At 38.5% G+C, this 21955-nt stretch overlaps 1 long non-coding RNA gene across 3 annotated transcripts in view; it reads right to left on the bottom strand.

Moving 5' to 3' along the window:
* Window positions 1-21955, bottom strand: part of LOC111926867 (uncharacterized) — a 40413-nt gene that overhangs the window by 17194 nt on the left and 1264 nt on the right. For all 3 annotated transcript variants that reach the window (XR_015283367.1, XR_015283369.1, XR_015283366.1), the window contains exons 2-4: window positions 21282-21564; window positions 20540-20605; window positions 8354-8434 (exon numbers count right to left, since the gene is read on the bottom strand). This is a non-coding gene — a long non-coding RNA (uncharacterized LOC111926867). The remainder of the gene's footprint in view (window positions 1-8353; window positions 8435-20539; window positions 20606-21281; window positions 21565-21955) is intronic.

Raw genomic sequence — 21955 nt, 5'->3', positions numbered from 1 at the left:
CTATGGCAGTGCCCAGAAGCACACCATGCCAAGATGGAATTCAATAGAGTTGGTACCCAAGGTGTTCCTTGCTGGGAGCAAAAGCTGCCTTGCTGGGATGACAGCCATGCTCTCTGGCCACTACATTCACTTGGCTGTAGTTTGTTTGATTTAGAAGTCAAGGAGGAGCTAAGACACCCAAAAATGTGCTCACTGAACTTTCCATTAAATTTCTCATGCTCCCTGCAAAGTACCACAGAAAATCTCATGTGAAGGCAGGAAAGGACCTTTATGTACAGATCCTTTGGGCTAAATTCGGCGAAGGCACTTTCAACAGCCGTTTCTGACCCAGGGACCTCCCAGATTTTCCAAGTAGCCAGGCCACATCCATGTACTCATGACTTCATTTCAAAGACAGGTACACAGCAGCAGGTTGTGGAAGAGATCTGCACTGCACTCCATCCAGCCTGTCCCCAGCCTGGTGGTGCAGGAGGCCAGGGCTCCCCACAGACCTGTTCAGCCAAGGCACATCGCCACCCCAGTGTCACTGTACCATGAAGGGCAGCACGCTGCCCTAGAGGGAGGCAGGCTGAACTGCTGGCTCCTCTCCACACATCATGAAGAAGGTAAAATTATGCAAAATTATGCAAAAGCTGACACAATTTCAACCATAGTTAAACTTCCTTGGAAGGCTCTTTACAGGGTTTCATAGAGATTAAAGCAGTAGAATACTTAAAAAACTATTGTCAGAACTACTGAAGTTAATACAAAATACCTTCTCTACTGAGATATTTCAAGAACATCAATTTAAAATGCAATTGGAAGGATGATTTAAGTTCCCTATGGATATTCAGAGAACTTTCTAAGGAGATCTGCCACGGAGAAAACCCATTAACTTTTATATGAGAATGTCTAGGAATCTCCCATAAATTGATTAGAATCCAAACCAGAGAGTACAAGACTTTGCCTCCTCAGAAGGAGTTTATTTCTATTCCCCCCCAGCCTTTTAGTCCTAAAATGCCTTTCACTAATGATCCTTTCTAAAACAAAGATACTAAATTTGGGGTTCTGACAAAGTCATAATTAATGGTCAAGCAATCAGACTCACATACTTGCCTCATTTTTTCTGTGTTTAATAAATATATATTTTAATATGGATAATAATTTTTATTGATGATACAGAGGTATAATGATTTTTATATTAAGAAGAAAAAAAAAAGTACTACCAAGTAATATACTCTGAAATAATGAGATAAAAAACAAAAAGAGGAATACATTAATTTGCTTCATGGGTGGTTTCATGAAAGTTAAATTTCATGCAAAGATAAAACATGAGCTTTCTAATTTGAAGTTTTTTATAGTTCTGGATTACATAGATAATTACTACAGGGGTTTGTTTTCTTTTTCCATGCAGACAGCTATGTACTATAGTCAATATTCCTAGGCTCACTGTTGACAAAATAAATGATCTACATTTTAAAATCTCTCCCTGTGAGGAATTTGCTTCAGCCCTTTAATCACTTCACAATAATTCTTTGCACTCATTTGATTTTGCAACATTCTTTAAAAAATTGGAGTAGGTAAGCACAATGCTCTATTGCAATATCAGCCTCAGCAGCCCACAGAGTTCCCCTGCCTTCTACATCCTTTTCCCCTGGGCATCAGATCAGTCCACTTTCCAATACAACAACTTTAACACCTCATAACGTATGTGGAGGTACAAGCACCCTTTTCTTTCCACAATAGCAGCCTAGAAAGAGTTAAAAGGAACCTGCCTCCTCCTCATGCCCTAATTGCCTATTAGGCAGGACTGCTCTAGAAGGAAGGTCCTCAAGACAGTCCTGGAAAGGGTGAAAAATGAGAAGGGTTCATAAGAGATCTACATGTAGGAAATGGGTAAGAGAACCCTTTGCAGGTTCACATGGGAAGGGTGAAGAATCTTATTTTAAACAAAACTCCCCATGTCCCTCATACCAACAAAAAGGAGGCCCAAAGTCCATCTGCTGGTAGGAGACTTGCTCTAATCTCATACCACTCTTGCTCTAGTATCAATGATGCTAATTTATGGTCTCTTATTTGGGGCTAGGTGGGACAGGTATCTGTGCCCCAGGCACCCTGTGCGAGAGGGAGCCTTGAAAACCCCTTACCTGGGGCTTCTGCAGGTAGCTCTGGGAAGAGGGGGATGCCTGTGCTTGTGTTGGGTAACACAAGGTGAAGGCTATTGGAGGAGGCACAGTGGGACCTCAGCTGGGAGATGTCAGCTCTGAATCCCTCTTCAGAAGCAGTGTAATTGGCAGAACTGTGCTTCAAGAAGCTGCCAGTTGCTGACAACTGATGAGCATAGAATGAATAATTACTGGTGTGGGTCCTTCAGCCTGCCCCTGCATGCAATCTCTTCTTCTGGTTTGGTCTAGTAGTCCAGAACAACTCCCTGCTTCTTCTCCTCCCAAAACTTGGGAGTTGGCACATTGGGCTCAGTGTGTGCAGAAGTGTGGTTGACTTTCCCTGTTTTGCCTGTATATAATGTACAAAATAAACTTTGCTTATTAGGGTTTTGGATATCAGGAGCACACTGGTGGGAAGTTGGGTGGTAAAAGAAATTACTCACAGCAAGTATCAGTTGAAACTAATACTTTGTTACAAAGCCCTGTTTCCTACATAATCTTATTATTGAAAGGTTCCTACACTAAATGGAATCACAACTTGAAAGTATCAAGTTTTAAAATAATCAGAATTTAACATTTTCTCAAACTGCCTTTTAAATAAATATTACATTACTTGTTTCATAGGGTTTTTTCCCTTAGTAATGAGGTTTGGGGTTTTTTAAAATATCATTAAGTGCAATCTTGCTTTCACCAAGGAGACTGTGTTTTGTCAGAAAGACAATTGTTCTTCTGGAAGTGTTAGACTGTGAAATTTGTAGAAACTGTTTGCATGGATCCCTGAGACTTAAACTCCTCTGTAGTGTCACAGTTTATGCTGTGTAAAGCATTATGGTTTGCTTTTTTTTTTTTGTCTTTCATAAAGCTCTAATAGTGGTCCAGGTTACAAATAATAGCACAGAAAAGGAAAAAAGATAAAATTGATTTTTGTGATAAAGAAGCAAATTGTATTAAGATAACTGACATGTTTCTTACTTCCCTACACTTTCCACCTAGTATTGCCACCTAGGGCATTGCATGAATAGATTTATGCAAAGTACGTTCCCATGGGCTAGCTTGCCAACCACTCATTCTAAGTTTGTTTGCACTCTATCATTTTATGTAAGTCATACCAGAAGTAAAAAGGAGATGTGTTTGCCATTGGAGAACACACCTATAAATTGATATAGAACAAGGGCAAAATAGGGCAAAAGCTGGAAAGGGAAGAACTAAGTTTTATCTGACTGGATTGTGTAAGACACAGAGGTTCAGGCCCCTCTTGTAGCGGTTACACCTCCATTGCACAGCAGGAACCAGTGAAGTGGGATTTTGAAATAGTGTGAATAAAATTATTGGTCTCACAAGATTTGAGGGAGGCAACTACATACTCAGGCATCAAGGAATAAATATTCTTGCCTGAGTATATGTTTTACTTCTGTTACTGTTTTGCTAATTTGTTTCTGGGTTTTTTTTTAACATTGTTTCAGACCACAGGCAGCACATTTATCCTTAAAATTTAATCTAGAGGTGGCTAGACTTTCTTGGCCTTGTGTTGCACAGTCCATAGACCCAGAATGCCGGCAGATGAAGGTTTGGGTGCATGGAGTACATTGGTCAGTGTCTGCTCTTCAGGGCAAAATGAAAACAAAACCATGCTTGGAAATACACCCAACTGATTCCATGGAGATGTCTTTTTCTGTCTCTCCAACCATCCACTCTACCTGCCACACATTTCTTGAGGTGCATGCAAAACATTATTTGTCAGAGGTGAGCAACTCAGAAGCTGCCAATATAGATAAATTGGTACGTGCTCCCTTCTCCCACACAAAGAGGCAATAAGGGACTGCAGAACAGGGTACATAGTAGAGATTTGTATTATGATTTGCCTTTGATATTTGCATCAAATATTTCATCATTGGTTTTAAGCTTGATTTAATTCCATAAATGTGTTAACAACTAAAAACCATCAAGTTTTTTTCTAATGCAACTTATTAAATACACAGTATAAAATACAGTAAGGATTGAATTACATGGGTATGTGATTATGCTTGCAAAAATGTATTGCAATGAGCTTTTCAATTTACAGGCAGGAAATGAAGTTCTGTAATTATGTGACAACATAAGATCAGAGCACTGAAATTGGAATCTGGTTCTTTCTTTTTCTTGGTCTACTGTCAGAAGACATGACCTTGGCACATTCTCCCTTTCCATGTAGCTCAAAAGAGATTCTGGTGAGAATCCAGCGGGAAACTGGTAATTTAGAGACTTGAGAAGAGTGTGTCATTGCCCAAAGCATGCAGGGGTATCTTGCTCCAGTGCTGATGAGCAGCAACAGGGCACTGTTCCACAGTTCCTCAGCTCCCTCACTCAGACATAAGGTCTTTCAGAATACAACACATATTTTAATCATAATAAAGCACCCCTCAATACAGAACAATTAAAGATGGTTTTAGAGTATGTTCTGTTCTGAGGTTTAATTGTGCCATAAGATATACTTGTGAAAAGGAAAAGGACAAGCTCCACAACCCTCCCTGTCCCTCACAGAACAAAACTTCAAATTGTAGGTCCAGAGGATGAACATGTTGTATCTCTGATGCTGCTCAGTGGTGGAAGTATGGTTTAAAAAATACAGTACCAATACCAAGATGACACAATAATGCCAGTTTCATATAACGCTTTTTATAAAATATTTGACAGAAAGGCTACAAGAAACCAAATTGATCCTTTCTGCATAAGAGATTTGTTCTTATTTTGGAAAAAACACATTGAATAAGTATTGCACCTATGGTACAATGAGCTCTTCATAACAGTGATACTCCCTGAAATAAATTTTAAATTAAACGATTACAATTAGCTCTATGTTTCCAGAAATACAGTCTGGACCTACTGCATCTCTATGAATGCTTACTACCAAAGTGTGTATGTCCCTCAAAATAGGAAGAGCTGTGTCTGAATACTCTCATTAGGAATTCTGCTTCAGCTGAAGTAATCTGTGGTTGCTTTTGTGATTGTCTAAGTGCAGAGACTGGAAGACAGAAGGAAAAAATGGACTAAGGTCTTTCCTGGTAAGGGCTGAGACAGGATGGAGCTTCAGCCTGAAAAGGGGTGCTGAAGGACAGGCTGAGCTGCCAGAGGAGCTATCCCTTGAAAAACTTACTTCTGGGCTATGGCTGGGGGTTTTATGCTGAGGTTCAGTCAGGTATATGCTGAGAAATGTGGATAATGAATCTAGGACTGGGATTTCTCTTGGAAAGTAGAGAAACCATTGTTAATTGCTAGGAAAACCACAACACTGAGGTCTTAATTTTAAAGTAGCACATATTAAGATACTTTGAGTAACCTCCCCCTCAGAAGCTGATACACTTCAGGCACACTTCCAACTCTACAGAAGATGTTCTATGTGATCACTGAATATCAATTGACTTTTGTACAGAAGTGCAGAACTTAAACACTTAAACATAATGTGTGGGTCAATGCTGATTTCTACTTTCAGTTACATAGTTCTTATATGAAATTTCTTTGTACTTGTATAATTGTTTTCAGTACTGTGAGAATAGAGAGTATTTGCGATCTAAGCAGTTAATCTTGATTAAGCTGGAAGGGGATGCCACTTATCGCATATATAATGCATTAACTGAGTTATAAAAGCTTTTGAATCAGTGATCTCTAGCAAGTACATTCTGTGTTAGGCTGCTGTTATGGTATGCTGCTGTGTTATGGTTTACTTGACTTAATAGGAAGAATATATTATATCAATTTTTTAACTGTTTTAGCAAGAAATAGAAATACTCTATCTGTTTTTTCTCTTCATGATCATAGGACATATCACAAGTTGCTAGTGGAATATAAATATTCATTGTGTTAAGAAGTAGGATATGTACCTTTGTAATACAGAATACTGAATACTGAAGCACAGATTTTTAACGTGGGAAAATAGATATTGCATAATCTGTGTTAGTAAAGACAAACCTTCCAGGTGCTAATAAAGACAAACCTTCCAGGTGCAACTGTATTGCATAGAAGATTGGAGTACAGGTCTCTTGCTCACTCTAAAGTCCTTGTTTCTTCTTTGCCTGAGAGGATTGGTATTCATAGAGGAAAAGTGGGTCTGAGGAAATTATGTATATCTCACTAACATTGTCAGGTCATTGTTTGAGTTTTTTTTCCTATCCAGAGTGAAGAGGACTAACATAAATCTGGTAAAAATGTTTGCTCTGGCATGTGATCTATTTGCTCAACAGGTTTCTGTTGTCACTGTTGAGAAATCCATTTGAGACCACCCTCATTCTGTTTCAAAGTGTCTGTTTGGGTAAGCTGTGTTTGGTCTTCGGTTTGGTTGGGAAAAAAAAACCATTATTGCTGCATCTTACAGACCACAGTATAAAGTCAATGAGATCTCTGCAGTAGTTAACACTGATCTGATGGAACTGCGAAATTAAGAGATTTGTCTTGTGGAGCTATAAAAGCCATAAAAAAAGCTCAGTAAAGGGAATTTCTATAAACATCTTCGAGTATTTTCCTATGCACAGTAGTTTCTCAGATTGCCCTGTCTTCCATGCTTCAAGAAAATCAGGAGGTGAAACTTCCCATCTCCTCCATATTAATTTAATAGTTCTTTATTTTTCTTGCTCCTGAAGACAGATAATCTTTAGAAAAGTATTCTGAAAACCCCAGGAATCCTGCTGAATGAGTTTGAGATGAATTATCTTCTCAATGATCTCAGAAAAAATGCCTGACTTCAAGCCCCAGTAATGCTATCTATCTGGCACTGGGAATGCTCACAGAGGGTGGCAACAACCTTAACCAATTTGGGACTCCAGACAGCATTAAAGTGTGATGATGAGGGATTGAGTTCTTCCCTACATTCCCTTCCGAATGGAGGTAAGTGGCTACTGCTGAATACAATTGTTCATCTTCTAAAGTAGTCCTAAATCAGCAGTAGTAGATGTGCACAAAAGAAGGAGCTGACTTTATACTTTCTGAATATCCTGTCTTGGGAAAAGGTGTATTAGATCATGTAATTAATAACAAACACATTATTTCTAAATGATTCAAGTGAACACCCCATGTTCTAACTGATCAAACTCCTCAAAAAAACTAAAGACCTAAACAAATGCAACTTAATATTCGCATAACCACAGCACCTACCCAAATTCTTCTCCTTATTTTTAGATCTCCTATTTCATATGAAGAGCAATCAAACACTTTAATACTAGAATTCTACTGTACTCTAACAGGGTTTTTTGATTAAAATTAACAATTGAGCTGCTAAGAATAGGTAAAACAAAGCTATGGGTTTGTTGGTTTGGGGTTTTCTAATAAAAAACCCAAAAACAAATCAGATGGGAAAAGACCTTTAAGATCATTGAGTCCAACCTATGAGCAAACACCACTTGAAAACTAAACAAATAGCACTGTCACATCCAGTCTTTCCTTAAACACCTCCATGAACAGTGACTCTACCACTGCCCTGGGCAGCCCATTCCAATATTTAATCACCCTTTCTATGAGGAATGTCTTTTCTCATGTCCAACCTAAACCTCCCCTAGCACATCTTAAGACTAAGCCTTCCTGTCCTGTCACTAGCTGCCTGGAAGAATAGACTGGATACCTCCTGGAGAGGAGGTACAACCTCCTTTCAGGTAGTTGTGCCCCCTGAGCTCATTTTGTCCTGGCTAAACACCTCTATCTCCCTCAGCCAGTCCTCACAGGACTTTCACCAGCTTCACTGCCCTTCCCTGAACACACTCCAGCACCTCAGTGTCTGTCCTGAACTGAGTAGCACAGAAATGGATTCAGTTAACTTTTTAAGCTGATGTGCTTTGAAAATCAAAACTTGGATGCAATCTTTGTACCTGCAGATTAATGATATTTAAGTTTCCAGTTCAGACCAGGACAATTAAAAGTTACGTGGTCCTGTTAGGTAAAATAATTCTCTACAGGTTGTGTTTTGAAAATTAGAACAATTTTTCTACTTAATGTCTTTGACATTTACTGATATTAATAAATTCCAACTATAAAAAAGCTTACACGGAGAAAGATGAAATTCTGGACTGCTTAAATGGTCAAGCAAATGTTTTCAGGGGTATTAATTGCACCATTCATCTCAATACGGTTCTGGTGCTAAGGCTGAGTAGTGACAGCCTTTTTAATTTCCTCACAACTGATCAAAGCAGGCAAGAGGAGAAAAATGCTGTCAAAATTGTTTTCATAAGATCTTGATAAAAGCTCACCTAGTCGAAGCAAATGGATGGTATTTTGGAAAGTATTGCAAAGTCTGATCTGCTTTCCCTTCTGTGCAATGCATTTTCTCCCTGTAAATGAAGAGTATGCATGAGTCAGTGTCAGCCTTGACATTCTAGGAAGCAAAACAATCCTTAGAATTCAAGTAGCTCAATATTTTTAAATACCAAAATTCTTTTGTGTTGATGGCTAAGTGGGGAATTGTGGTGGGTTGGTACTGGCAGGACACCAGGTACACACCACAGCTGCTCTATCACTCCCCTCCTCAACTGGGAAGGGGGAGAAAAAACCATAATGAAGGGCTCGTGGGTTGCAATCAGGATGGGGAGGAATCACTCAACAATTACTGCAAGAGGTAAAGCAGATTTGATTTGGGGAAAACAGTTTTAATTTGCTACTATCAGAGTAGGATCCTGAGAAAAAAACCTGCAATCTTAAGACACCTTCCCCTCACCCCTCCCTTTTTCCAGGGCTTAATTTTACTCCTAATTTTGTCTACCTCCTTCCTCATGAGCAGTACTGAGGGATGGGAAACGGGGGCTGTGGGAGACTTCATCGTGTTTTCTCTGCTGCACCTTCCTCAGGGGAAGAAGTCCTCACAATCTTCCCCTGATCCAGCATGGGGTCCCTCCCATGGAGGAAAGTTTTCTGCAAATTTCTTCAGTGGGAGTCTTTCCAATGGGCTGCAGTTTTTGATAAACTTCTCAATCATGAGTCCATCCTGGGGACTGCCAACAAACCTGCTCAATGAGAAGCATCTCTTTCCCTTCCTTCTCTGACCTCAGTGTCTGCAGGGCTGTTACTCCCACATATTCTCACTCCTCTCTCCAGCTGTAATTGCTCTTGCACAGTAACTTTCCCCTTTTTGACTAATTATGTTATCCCAAAGGTGATACCATGACAGTGTTTTCTTATGTCTGCTCATAGCAATCCTCAAGGGAAACTGGTGCAACTTTACTGGCCACAGAAAATAGACTATCTCTCAAATTGAATTTAGCTCTATAATCTGATCAAGGGTCAGTTCTGAAGCTCTTATTGAGTTTTCTGTGATGGATAAAGATGATGATTAAAGTCTTGAATATGCAAGAAAAAGAGACACTGAACTGCAGCATTCTAGAAGCTGCCATTATGAAGCTGGTGAGTGTTCCTTTGGTCAGAAATCTCATCTGTACATCCCTGACTCAGAACCTCCTTTGAATCCAGAAGAAATATTTATCTTCTAACAAGGCCAATTTTAAGAACCTGGGCAGCAGACTCTCTTCCCTCTAGAAAATGCAAGTCTTGATGATTTTAAAATGTCAGGATGAACATCTTGACAGCATAAAAGCAAGTGGGAGACTTACTTTCACATGCAATGTGTGCTCAGTCTCCCTTTTTTCCCTAGGTATAGCCATGTCTTAGATGTTTGGGAAGATCAAACCTCATTCAATCAAGCTTATTAGGTTCTTTTATTCAGGTATGGTCAGGGAGCCATTAAGGAAGAGAAGTGAAAGGAGAAGAACACATAGTCCTGAAGTTCTACACTGTCTCATTAGTGATTAGAGCCATAAGATATACTTATCATTAATAATCACTAATATCTGATTAGGTATCAGATAATAATACCTAATCACTAATAATTGATTAGGATTTCTTCAGGAAACAGGACAGGTGGACACACACCTGTGTCCTGTTATTGTTAAGCGAAAAATATTGAAAGAGTCCTGGTGAAAGCTGCAGACAGAGTCATCAGAAAAGTGGCTGTATATAACTGACTGAAATAACAAATAAATGTGAAGTGTTGATGAAAGGTGTATTCATTCATGTTTTAGAAGCATTGTCTTCATGTCAGAATGAAGGCATGTGGTATTCTGTTGTTTTATGGAGTTTTCATTGTTCCTGGTATGGAGTGCTAACATAAAACTTCAGTGCTTCCACAAGCACTGAAGAGCTCAAGAAGCCAATATAATATTTTAGACCATCATGTCAATAAAATAGCTCTGGTGGGCTTTTATCTAGCAGTGCTGGAGGTATAGATGAACACCACCACCAGCATGGCAAAAGACATGACATTCCCAGCCAGCCTAGGAATCCCAGGATTTTATTTATCTTCTGCAATCTTTGTCTTCCTTTCTTAGGACTTTTATCCATAATTTTTGTTTTGGTTCTTTGGTTTTCTGTTTAAAATTTACCTTTGCCTGTCTTTTTTGAACTGTTTTGCTCTCAGATGATGCTGCCTATCTATAATTGCCTATAACTCTGCAATTAATAATCAATATGCACTGCATTCAACTTTCATCTTCACTAAGTCAAAGGCCACCATGCACCATTATTTCCTCTCAAAAGTTTCCAAAATGTGTGGTAGAATGCAATTTAAAAAACCACCTATGAAAGCAGATTATGTCCATGTGATTAAACTGACAAACAGCTGTCATATTTAGGGGCAGTGGTGCTTATGTTACTGTACTTTGTAGGTCATTGGGCCAAAGCATTTTCTTGTTTTAGGTGATTATTCTAATCAACTGTTGGGTACTGAGATGCACAAGTACGCTGTTTTTTTGTTCTGCTCCAAAGTTCTTGCTCTTTGATTCCTGCAAGTTATCATGGTACTAGAGGTAAAAATTGCTCATTTAGTAAGCTCAGAGTTTGCTTTGGCATAAGCATGGAATGCTGGATTTTAGAATTGCTGGAGTTATTTGATCTATATCTTTGTAGACTCTGACATGTTTCTAATTTACTCTAGAAAGAGGGCTCAGTTTCTTTTAGCTTGAAGTAGAGATCAGTGCCCACAAACAGCCCCCTTGACACAGCAGCTAAGATATTAGTATGCAGGGCTTTTTCACGGCAGAGCTATATTGTAGTTTTGTATGTGTAGACATGAGAAAATCAATACACTCATTGTAAACTTCAAAGCAGTGGAAAACTACAAATGCATGAACAATGGAAAACAAAGCTACTATTATTCTAACAAGCATGCACCTGGTGGAATGAAGAGGTTTGTGTCAGTGTGGTACTGTTGATATTCATTCTAATGCTGAATCTTGTAGATATGTTTTATTAAGCTAAAATATCACATCTTAAACAAATGAATATATTTCATTGCATGGACAAGAAGTGCTGCTAGTGACTGAGTGTGGCAAAATGTGCCAGCAGCAGAACGTTCTGCATGGAGCTTTGCACCAAATTCACTCATTTGAAGCCTTGTTTTTGCACCACCTGGAGGCTGTAGGCTTCTCTGAAATTAACCTCTCCAAACTCTTAACAAATGCCATTTTTCACTTATGTGTGTTGAGACAGCCCAGTGTTTTGATGCTATATTAGCACCAAAACTCATTCCACTGGGATTTCCTTCTGGTTCTTGTGCCTGTTGTCATCACAAATACTGCTTTACATTAAGTCAGCATAAATTTGCCAATACTATGATGGTAAGCAAGACCTAAATTAAGGTCCTCATCTATTTCCCCCCACCCCATTCTTTCTGACAGCAAACTCTTGTGCTGTTATTTGAATGTCAAACTATTCTTATCTCCAAGGTAAGCTCACCTGACTTGACTGTTACTTACGGATTTTTGGATGGGTTTTTTTTGGTTTGGACAAGTCACGCAAGATGACCCTGTAGTGAAGTGTATTACAGGATTACTGTCAGCTCCTGTAGAAAGTGCGTGCTCAAAAATTCCCTGCCATTTACTGGGTGTCATGGGTTAGATGTCAGAACTAGGAACTGGGCTTTCATTTCCATATCAACCATAAGGTTTTGGTGCTACTAACTAAATCACTATCGTAGTCTCTACTGTCATAATCTGAAAGATAAAGTTGAAGCTACCTGCAGCACTGAGAAAGGCTGTTTTGATGGAAGTGATTATTGGCTAGACACTGTCATAGAAGAGGCAGTGACATGCAGGTGGAGGCCAATTCCACCACCCTCTGCCATGAAGCATCCAGTGTTGCACCTCAGGGATCTCTTATTCTTTGTCTCCAACTGGGATAGAAATTTAGAAATCACTTTAGTTCAACTTAAAATACACATTGCTAACAATTGTTTTGCCGTTTTAACCAGGTCCTTGATTACCCATTTATATTGTCTGACAGTCTAGAACTAAGCAATCAATATGAAGAATTATTGCACTTCACAGTCATGGAGCTGCCATTGGAAAGGATTTATGATTTTTGAGTGCCACAAGTTGCTATCTTGTTGCAGATAACCTGAGACTGTTAATTCATGCTGATAATGTTTATAATTGCCTAAAAATTAATTAAACACAGTTTAAACATCTAGTTTCTGGAGAAATAGGAAACTTCTTATATGACTCCTCAACCACCACCTTCCATCAATAATATGTTTAGAAAAGGAAGATCTAACACAACTTACTTACTCACAAATGGCTCTCAAATTTTGAACTGAGCTCCTTACAGTTGCATCTAATCATCATCCATAGAGTTGAGGTGGCAGAGGGAAGAGAGGAAAGAACACAATAATTTACAGAAGCTTCTCTAGCTTGACAACTAGAGCAGAAGCTGCAGACTAGCCAGAATTAGAAGCTGCACAATTAATTACCAAGGTCTTCAAAACTTCATCTGTTCCCAGGAGACAAGCAGAGCTGAAAGTTTCCAAATTTGTCAAGCACAGCGTGCCCTCACCTCTTGTTTGGTCCTTTTCCATGTTCCTGGCTCACTGCTGGAGAGAACAGCCTCCAAACAAAAGCTGTGTCACCTGCCCACCACTCTGCAGCACTTGTCAGTCTCATTTTAAGTGATGGTATAGCTCAGCATCCCTACTTAATGTTGTTATGGTGACCGTGGGAACATAACACCGAGCACTGCATCTGTCTGCTTCTCTACTGCTAATGATCCTGCTGTGTACAACTTCAAAAGGAGCGGAACCAATGCGTTGTTTTTTAAAGCCTGGATGATCAAAGAGGCCAGCAACTACAAAACTGTCCTTCTATTAAAACATTTATGCTTGAGTTGTATCCCAAGTAGAGGAAGGGAGGGTAGATAAATCTCCCGGTACACCTTTACAGCTAGATCCTTTGTTTATTTAGGGCCTGACCGTGTTCCTTCTTTTGCAGAACATGACAAAAATGCCCCATGTGAGCAGCCTCCAGTGGGGCCCACAACTGGTACAGGAGCTTGGAGAACATGCATATGCTGGCACATACTTGGACAGGTCCATGCTACAGAATTGCACAGTTCTCAGGGGATATTTTCCTATCATCCCTTCAGCTCTTCCTGCCTTTTGCTTTACACTGGCAATTGTATCTATGTAGGTAAGTAATTTAAAAACAAATAAAATCAACAGGTGCTTAGGAAAAGTGTAGAAATGAAGTGCAGGTTTAAAAAAGAAGTTTTTTAAACTCAAGTAAAAAATATAATTGATCAGTGAACAGCATAATGGTTACCTTTTTATACTCAGCTACAGCCATATGAGAGGTCTTACTCTTTTATATCCCAGGAAGTTTCTGTAAATCAGATCCCTGACCTTTCCACTGTATATTTGCTTGTCTTCTTGGTCTGTGTCAAGCAATACCACAACACAGATGGCACAAAGTGCAAACCCCTGCAGTAAGATGCAGTAAGACCTCAGGTGAAAAACGGGTGCTCTGCAGCCACCTTGCCTATTCTAGAACACAGTAAGAGAGGGAAGGCTGATCTGCAGAAGAAAATGGCATGCTGATAATTGTTATCACTGGTGGACAGCTATGGGCCCTCTTATGATGCTCAGCTATTTAGATTCCATATTAATGAGTTGTCAAGAATGTTCACAATTTTTTAATCACAAGATTTCCTTTTTCTGCTTCTGGGTAGTGGGAGGAGGTTCTGTTTTGGTTTTGTTTTTTTTCTTGGTGTTGTTTACTTTTCCCTTGTGATTTGGCTGCTTCTGTTTTGTCATTTTGATGACTGCCTCACTCATGTGCCTGCCTGAGCTCAAGAAGCATTACTGGGACAACACAGGCACATGGTGTGATTCCTGAGGATGGTGCTGTACAGGGCCAGGAGTGGGACTTTGATAATTCTTGTGGGTCCCTTCCAACTCAATATATTCTATGATTCCATGTGATGGAATTGGAGCCACGGAAGCAGGCAAGCAGTGCTCCTCCTAACATCCCCCTGCATTGCAGGCTGCATGGAAATCTCCTTTGTGCTTCATTTTTATCTTTACAAAATGTCACCAAAGAACCTTTCTGACAGTTGGTGCTACAAACTGCACTTCTAAAAGGTATGACACAGATAACACTGCAGCTCTGAGCTGGCTCATAGGCCATAGAGCTGATGAGCATCCATGAGTAAAGCATGAGAATCAAGAGTAATTAAATTTTAACAGATGAAACGATAACTCTGGAGGGGGGTGAAAAAAGCCTTCGTACTTAACCAGAGAATGGGCATTCCCTTAGAAAAGGGAAAACAAGTCATTACAAGCCCCAGGATTTATTTCCTTTCAATCTTGTTTGACAACTTGAATGTAATAAAATGGAAAAAGAAAGGAGGCTGGAGATAAAGAGGTATCTATTGACTAATGCAGTACAAAACATGAAATGGTATAATAGCAGCAACAGCAGCAGCACTTCCCTCAAAAATCTAATATTGAGTCTGTGTTTTTACTGGCGTGATTTTGGCCTGGCACATGAAATAGCTGCTGCCAGTGAGCAATGGAGATTGATGTCTCTGCTGTGGAGAAGAGATGGACAAGACTGAATTCATGCTTTGACGTGTGTGTCCCGCTACTTCCATAACGCTGATGGAGGCCGCAGCAAACACGTCTAAGCAAAAGCCCTTAATTATTTTAGGATGGAAAACTGCTCTTGGTAAATTGCATGTTTGTTGTATATCTCTTCAAAGTCATGAGCAGAACTGAATATTTCTGCTGAGGTTTTTTTTGAGGTTTTTTTTTTTTTTTTTTAATTTGGCTGTTAAAATTAGGCTTTAAAAAATGGCTTCTGTATACTGCAGTATCTCTGCTAGTATATAATATTGAGGGATATTGTACCAGGTAAAGCAGAGAACATCCACAACTACTGGAGGAGGGAGGAAAAGGAGCCTGATTTGGCTCTACAAGGACAAGGTCGTGTTTTATGGACTAATGCAGCCAAAGTGAACTTGAGGCACAGAACAGCACAGCCACCTCAATAACTGCATTGTGTAGGTGGGCTTTTGTCATGAATGGTATCATAGTAACTCACAATTCAGCAGGTGGGAGGAGAAGCCACAAATAAAGGCCTTTTTATATATGACAACAAAAAGGAATAAATACAAATTTTCTCCCTAAGTGATGTCAAAAGCCAGGCTAAAATATGTTGTGACGAGAATTTGTTTTGTTTTAGTTGAGAAATATATTTAACATTACAAGACAATAATTTTAGTAGTAGCTGAGGGTTAAAACCCTTGTTAAAAATGCGTATGAGTACTGGAGGATTGCAAAACACCATCTGTAGCTCAGTGTTCAGGAAGTAACAATGGCTGTGTTCTATTGGGGCTCCTTTATTTCTTTTTTAATGTTTATAAAAGTGCATTCAAGGCAATATAAAAATCCCATGTGAGATACAAAATGTGCAAATTACATCTTCATTGCACTGTAAAGCATAAAAAGTTGCTGGTTTTCAACTTTTTAATATATGAAATCTCAACTGCAGGAGAACAATAAAAGAAAAAATATTTATTCTGTTTATTTCTCTTTTTCAGCTATTTGATCCAACTAAAATTTTTATTTCTGGCAGGCATTAAAAAAATCCAGTTAGGAAGGTTTGCAATATCCTTGTTTTCTCTATTTATCACAGATTGTAAATGTCAAGGCTAACATTTTTACTTATTTCGAAGGCCAAATACTCAATTAAAAAACTCACAGTGACCTGAAGAAGACTGTGGGAGAAAGACATTCTTAAAGATCCTCTGCTTCACACAGCACTGTCACTTCCTGAAGTGCCATGGCGTTCTCTGTCTTAGAAAAACTTGTAATTTTTGTCTTTGGATTATTCTTTCAAGGACAATATTTGTATTGCAAGACAGATATGGTGAGTGCCCTTTTTCTAAGGAAGATATATAAGCATAATGTAAGCCCTTCCTTACCTACATGTATGGTTTTATTTTGTCTTCCTTATATTTATCATGCTAATAGGGCTCAATTTTTCTTTGAATTTTCTCACATTGCCCACTTTTACTTTAACAGGAATTTTGCACAGGCCAGCAAAGGAAAACCTTTAGCTCAAAACCAATAAAGGTAACCTAGAAAAAGGAATGTAAAAATGCACTTTAGAAGAAATATTACCAAGAGAAGAACACAAGGTTCTATGAACTTTTAAGGCATTTTTATGTGCTTAGCTTAAGCAAAAAATAGAAGTTAAGATATTTGCAATAAAATTTTCTTTTGGTCACATTTCTTTTGAAAATACAATAAAGGGATTGATCACAAAAATCATGTCACCCTTCACAATGAGAGTCTACCTGTGAGTTCAGAGACTAGGCACTGGAAGCAGCTCTATGCTGGTGAAGTTTCATCAGTATAAAGTAGGTTAATTGAGCTTAGAGGATAACTTTGCCATAAATTTTAATGACTTGAAGCTAGTGTGCTTCTGTTGAGAAATGCTTCTCTCTACACAGAAAAAAATCTATTTCCATCTAGGTGACCAGAGGTAAAGAATGTTTCAACATTGAATTTAACATTGAATGTCATGGGTCATTCACTTTACATATTTAAGTAAATAATCTAAGCAGTGTTTCCAAAACAGAAGGTTGAATTCTGTTTTATAGGCTGTTATGTATTAGAATTATAAAGTAATTTACTTGACAATAAAACTTTCTATAGACATTATGCCAGAGATGAAAGATTTTAAACAACATTGATGTCATTAATCTTGATCTTTGTGATGTTTTGATAGGCACGATTATGTACACATACTTTTCATCCACTTTGTCTGTGTCTTTCTGAGCTGGATTTGCTTATACAGACTGTGAGGCAATAGTTAAAGTGGTATAGTGTGTCTGTATCAATTCTTGTAAATGAAAATTTACCTTTAGACCATCAAGTGATGCTAGCATACTTCCAGCTACCAAAAAAGAGAAAAAGAACAACTAAAACACAAAAAACCTGCTAGAGGACATTGGCATATGTGGCTTTTTCAAAACTAAGGTTTTGTATCTAGCTTTCCAATCAGCATGCACAGCAAAACAAAGCCTGATGCATTGAATTGCATATGGAGAAACCATACTATTTAACATATTGTTCTGTGCAGTAAGCAGCTCTAGTATGAATGGGCAGGAGGGAAGTCTGGACAGTTCTGTTCTACATCTTCTGCAAGGTCATTTTCTCCTGACTCAACCTTTAAGAATATGATTTAAAAGCTTTCTGACTTTCTTCAGCAAATGGCCTTTGGCAGGATTAAGCTGCGCCGCTGCCAATCCAGCTCAATACCAAGCATGTTAATGAGGTGTCTTGGCCTTTTTATTAATTCTACAAGCAGGGTAGTCCATTCAGCAGTGACTGAGAAAGTTTAATCAAATAATCTCATTGTTCCAAATTTATCACCACAATAAAAGAATCTACTAAGGAAATACAAAATGAAAGAACTCATTTTTAATGCTATATCATTTTCCACTAAGAAGCAGTGCAGCCTTAAGGCTCACAGCAGTGCTAATGTCTGCCTCTCTGTGGGTATGTAGTGTACAGGGGTGTTGCAATCTGCAGGGGGGACCTGCATAGCAAATTGTCTGCCCCTGGCTCTCACTTTTGCTCTCACTAACAATTTATACTCTTAACAGATTCACTTTTTCTAATTAAGTCTTTTGATTTCAGAAAACATCTGGAAGAAAAGTGTAGTGAGATACAGTCTTTATCCATTACATGAAGAAATCTATCCATTGTAGGTGACAAAGGTGAAGAAAGGACACCTTTTTGCATATCGTGGGGAGAAATGAGGTCTGAATTGTGTAAGAGAATAGTTACAGTAGCTTCCAAAGTTAATTCCAGGTCTGGAAAAATAAGTATGGTTAACTTACAAATAGGACTTAAAATGCATAGATGGAAGTAAGTGGCTTTGCTCCACAGTTTGGAACCATATGGCAAGAGCGTAATGTTTTTTTGATCTTCTGTGCTTCCAGATCAAAAATTCAGCTGTGTGTTTTTTAATGTTTCACACACATGTGCAGCATCAAACAGCTGCTATTAATTTTATACAGTAAAAATTGTCTGTCAAATCAGTTTCCAAGTGTTCCTTTCTCTTCAGAAATCTTTCCTGCTGAGAAATCTGTGCCATCCAAGGCTAGTGACACATTTTTTAATAAAAAAAATTTCAACTTTAAAAACACCTTCAAAACTAGAAAGCTTATCAACGCATAAGTTTATCTGAAGGGTGAGAATTACCAGGTTTTGCTTGGGACCAGCACAACTTCTAGATAAGCAACTTTAAACATAACATGAATATTGTGCTCTAGGTCACTAAAGCAAATTCCTACCCTGAGCACAAATCCAGTAAAAGTTTTCTTTCATGCTCCTTCTGGAGTCCTTAATTCTCTTTCCTATATCTTTCCCCCTCTTCCTTATTCCCTGGTTGTTTGGCTCTCCTCTCAGCAAACTTGTGGAACAAGGGTGAACAAGGAGTCATGCACAGCTAAATACAGAAAACTTGCAGTACCAGTATCTTTTGTATTTCCTTAACCTCAGTTTTGTAGCCCGTTATTTCTAGCACAAATAACATGAAATGGCAGAACACAAAGGGATATCAAGGCTATATAATACACCAATGGACTTTGATATTGAAGCTTCTGTCATTTCTCAAGATATGGGGTATTGAACGAGTCTGTTCTATATTCTCCCATTAACAACTCTCACAGTCCTTTTGGGGCTCTTGCTTGAGAAAGGAAATGTTACTATTTTTCTGCTCTTTGCATGTTTGATTTGAACTGGGGAGAGAGACACTGGCAGGGCACGTACGCCACTAAGACATGATGAGTTGTCCTAATTTTTTTTCTGCACTTCTCATCTAACAATGGACATCAAAACAAAAAATAGGTCTATTTTACATTCCAAATATAAAGGACTTCTATTTTCCACTGTGTCTGTCAAAGAAACAAAGTGAACACTTTATATTCAACCACTTCAAAGTAGCAGATTAAAATCAGCTTTCTAAAAAGCGACATGCCTCCAAGGAATTGGGACACTAACCCTATATGGCTCTTCCTAACTATAACAGGCAGCTAGATTGTGATTTCCAGAGCTTTCCAGTTGCTTTCAGCAAGATGTCATGGCAAAAATTCTGATGCTGATTTTGTTTTGCCATGCATTGCAGAGGGATCAGAGTAATGTGAGAGCTCATGTGAAAAATTTGCTCCCACTTGTCTTAAATTCATCTGACTGCTCTCTCAAGCACAGTGTTGGTTTCTCTACTTGAGAGAGTAAGGGTGATTCTGTCAGAGGTGGTCAGGCTAACTTTTGCTTCTCATTAAGTCTTCATTTGACCATTCTCTGCTGCTGTATCAGTTTTTCTTGGTTCTCTGGGTTTATTTCAACCATTTCAAGATGGTGCTAAATATTTTAAAACATGAATGCAAGCAAATATCCAGGATGGGCTAGACAGTTTCTGCTTTTTTGTTGTTGTTGTTGCTGATTCAAAATATTTTGTATGTGAAATGAATTATGCTCAAAGTTGCGTTCCTATTCAATCTGAACATGCTACAATTAGTCCCATGGATAGAGCTGGAATAATTTGGGTTATGCAGCAGCATTATATTCACGTGGATGTCAAATTTGACCCCAGCTGGAGAAAATTAATAGCTTTGCCATGTAACATTTCCATATATTATATAGGACTTTTATAACGTATATTGTAGTTCTGTCCAACACCCAAAGGCTCTTGGGGCAGGAACATCTGATTAAAGTCTTGGGCTTATACTTTCAGTGCTAAACATAAAAATACTAATAAGTAGGACTATGCATCAAATGCAGAATATTTGGTGAGAAGGGCACTTGCTTAAATCTCTCCTTGCTTAAGGAGGGAGATAAGTTGTCTGAAAACTCAGGTCCTAAGGCTAATTTTTTATGAACTGGGAAAGAAGAAACACATCAGCCTCATGCTGTTGTTTATGCAGTAGTGATTTGTTGCCCAATGAAACAGTGTTGCTATCTTAGTCTAGTATGTTGCAGAATCTTTTAAATGCAAAACTTCTATCTTGGGCTGGAGGTTGGGAGAAATAATAAAAAATGCACTTACCTTTCTCATTAAATGAGTAGTATTTTGATAAATATGAAGTTCTATCCCAGAGAATCTTCTGGCAAGCTAGTATTGATGGGAGGTGAAAATAAATACAGTTTAAATTATCTTTTCTTTTGATATGGCATCACACAGTAGACAACATAATGCTAATATATCTTAATGGCTGTGCCTTTTAAGAGCTAAATATCAGTCAAGCATATAATTTCATGTTGTCTGGAAAAACATAAAGAGGAGTATCTAAGAGGACTGAATAAAGCACCACACTCTAGAATAATTACTTACTGTTCCCTTGCTAGAGAGCTCTGCCTTTTAAAAAAATATAGTTTCCTAACTCATCTGTGTTTGAATGATTTCAGGTGTTTTACTAAAGTAATAAACTCTCACTAGCAAGAGGTTCAGAAAAGCTGCTTCTAGTGGCTCCAGCTTGGTGCTGCATACCATTTTGCCTGCTATTCTTAAAGTAGATACATTCTGCTTAGCAATTTTTTTTCTTATACCTTGTAGAATTGCTAGAATACTATATTTTCTTCTCCTTTTACTCAAGATCTTAAACAGATCCATAAAACTACAAATTCCAAGTCATGTGGAATCCCATACTTTATGCTTTAATGTCCAATGCCATATTGTAATGTTTCAGTTTTAGCTACAATGCTTGAACATAATTAAAATAATACACATGAGAATTTTTGCTTGCATGTCTCCAAAAAATGGCTATTTTTAAAGAAGAAACATCACTTACAGCAAGTTTTGGTAAGATCCTAAGAGGTAGCTGTTGGTAGATGTTGCTGTTGCATCTTACTGCAATTTTGAAATGTCGTCTTTATTAAGTGCTTCAGTGAACTTTCAGATGTTCACTCCCAGGCGTTATTTTCCTCTCTCACAAGAGGTGCATGCTCACTTCAAGTTTGTCAGTGCTGCCACCCAAGTTGTCCAAAGTCACTTATGTGCGTGAGAGGAGAAACACCCACTCATCATTTCATTTACACCTTGGAATGACAGCAGCTGGGGAGGAATAAAAACAGCTGAAAAAAAATTATTGGATAGAAGAATAAGATGGTTGTGGCACATTGAAGTGGATATGTGTGTAATAGGGTCTCTGACTTCCATATCTATACTTCTATACTTTCTAGTGCTATGGAAGATGGCCAGCTAAACACAGCAGTGATGGAGGTGAAATTTCTAGCAGGGCTGAACCAGCCTCTGCTGTTTGCAGCAGCTCATGCCAAGAGGCAGGTGAGTACCCAGCAGGTGTCAGTCACTATTGGCTGGTCAACAACATTAGGATTGCTTCCTTATTGGAACCTTTGCTGGCTCTGAGATTGTTTTATTTCTGGACCTATAATTACGGAGGAATTTTACACAAGATACATGCAGTATTATGGAAAATTCTCAGAATAAATCCTATCCTTGTCC

Source organism: Cyanistes caeruleus, chromosome 2, assembly GCF_971803275.1.
Source record: "Cyanistes caeruleus chromosome 2, bCyaCae1.hap1.1, whole genome shotgun sequence".
Taxonomy (NCBI): Eukaryota; Metazoa; Chordata; class Aves; order Passeriformes; family Paridae; genus Cyanistes; species Cyanistes caeruleus.
Note: the sequence above shows the minus strand (reverse complement) of the source record. Positions and strands in the feature narration are given on the sequence as shown.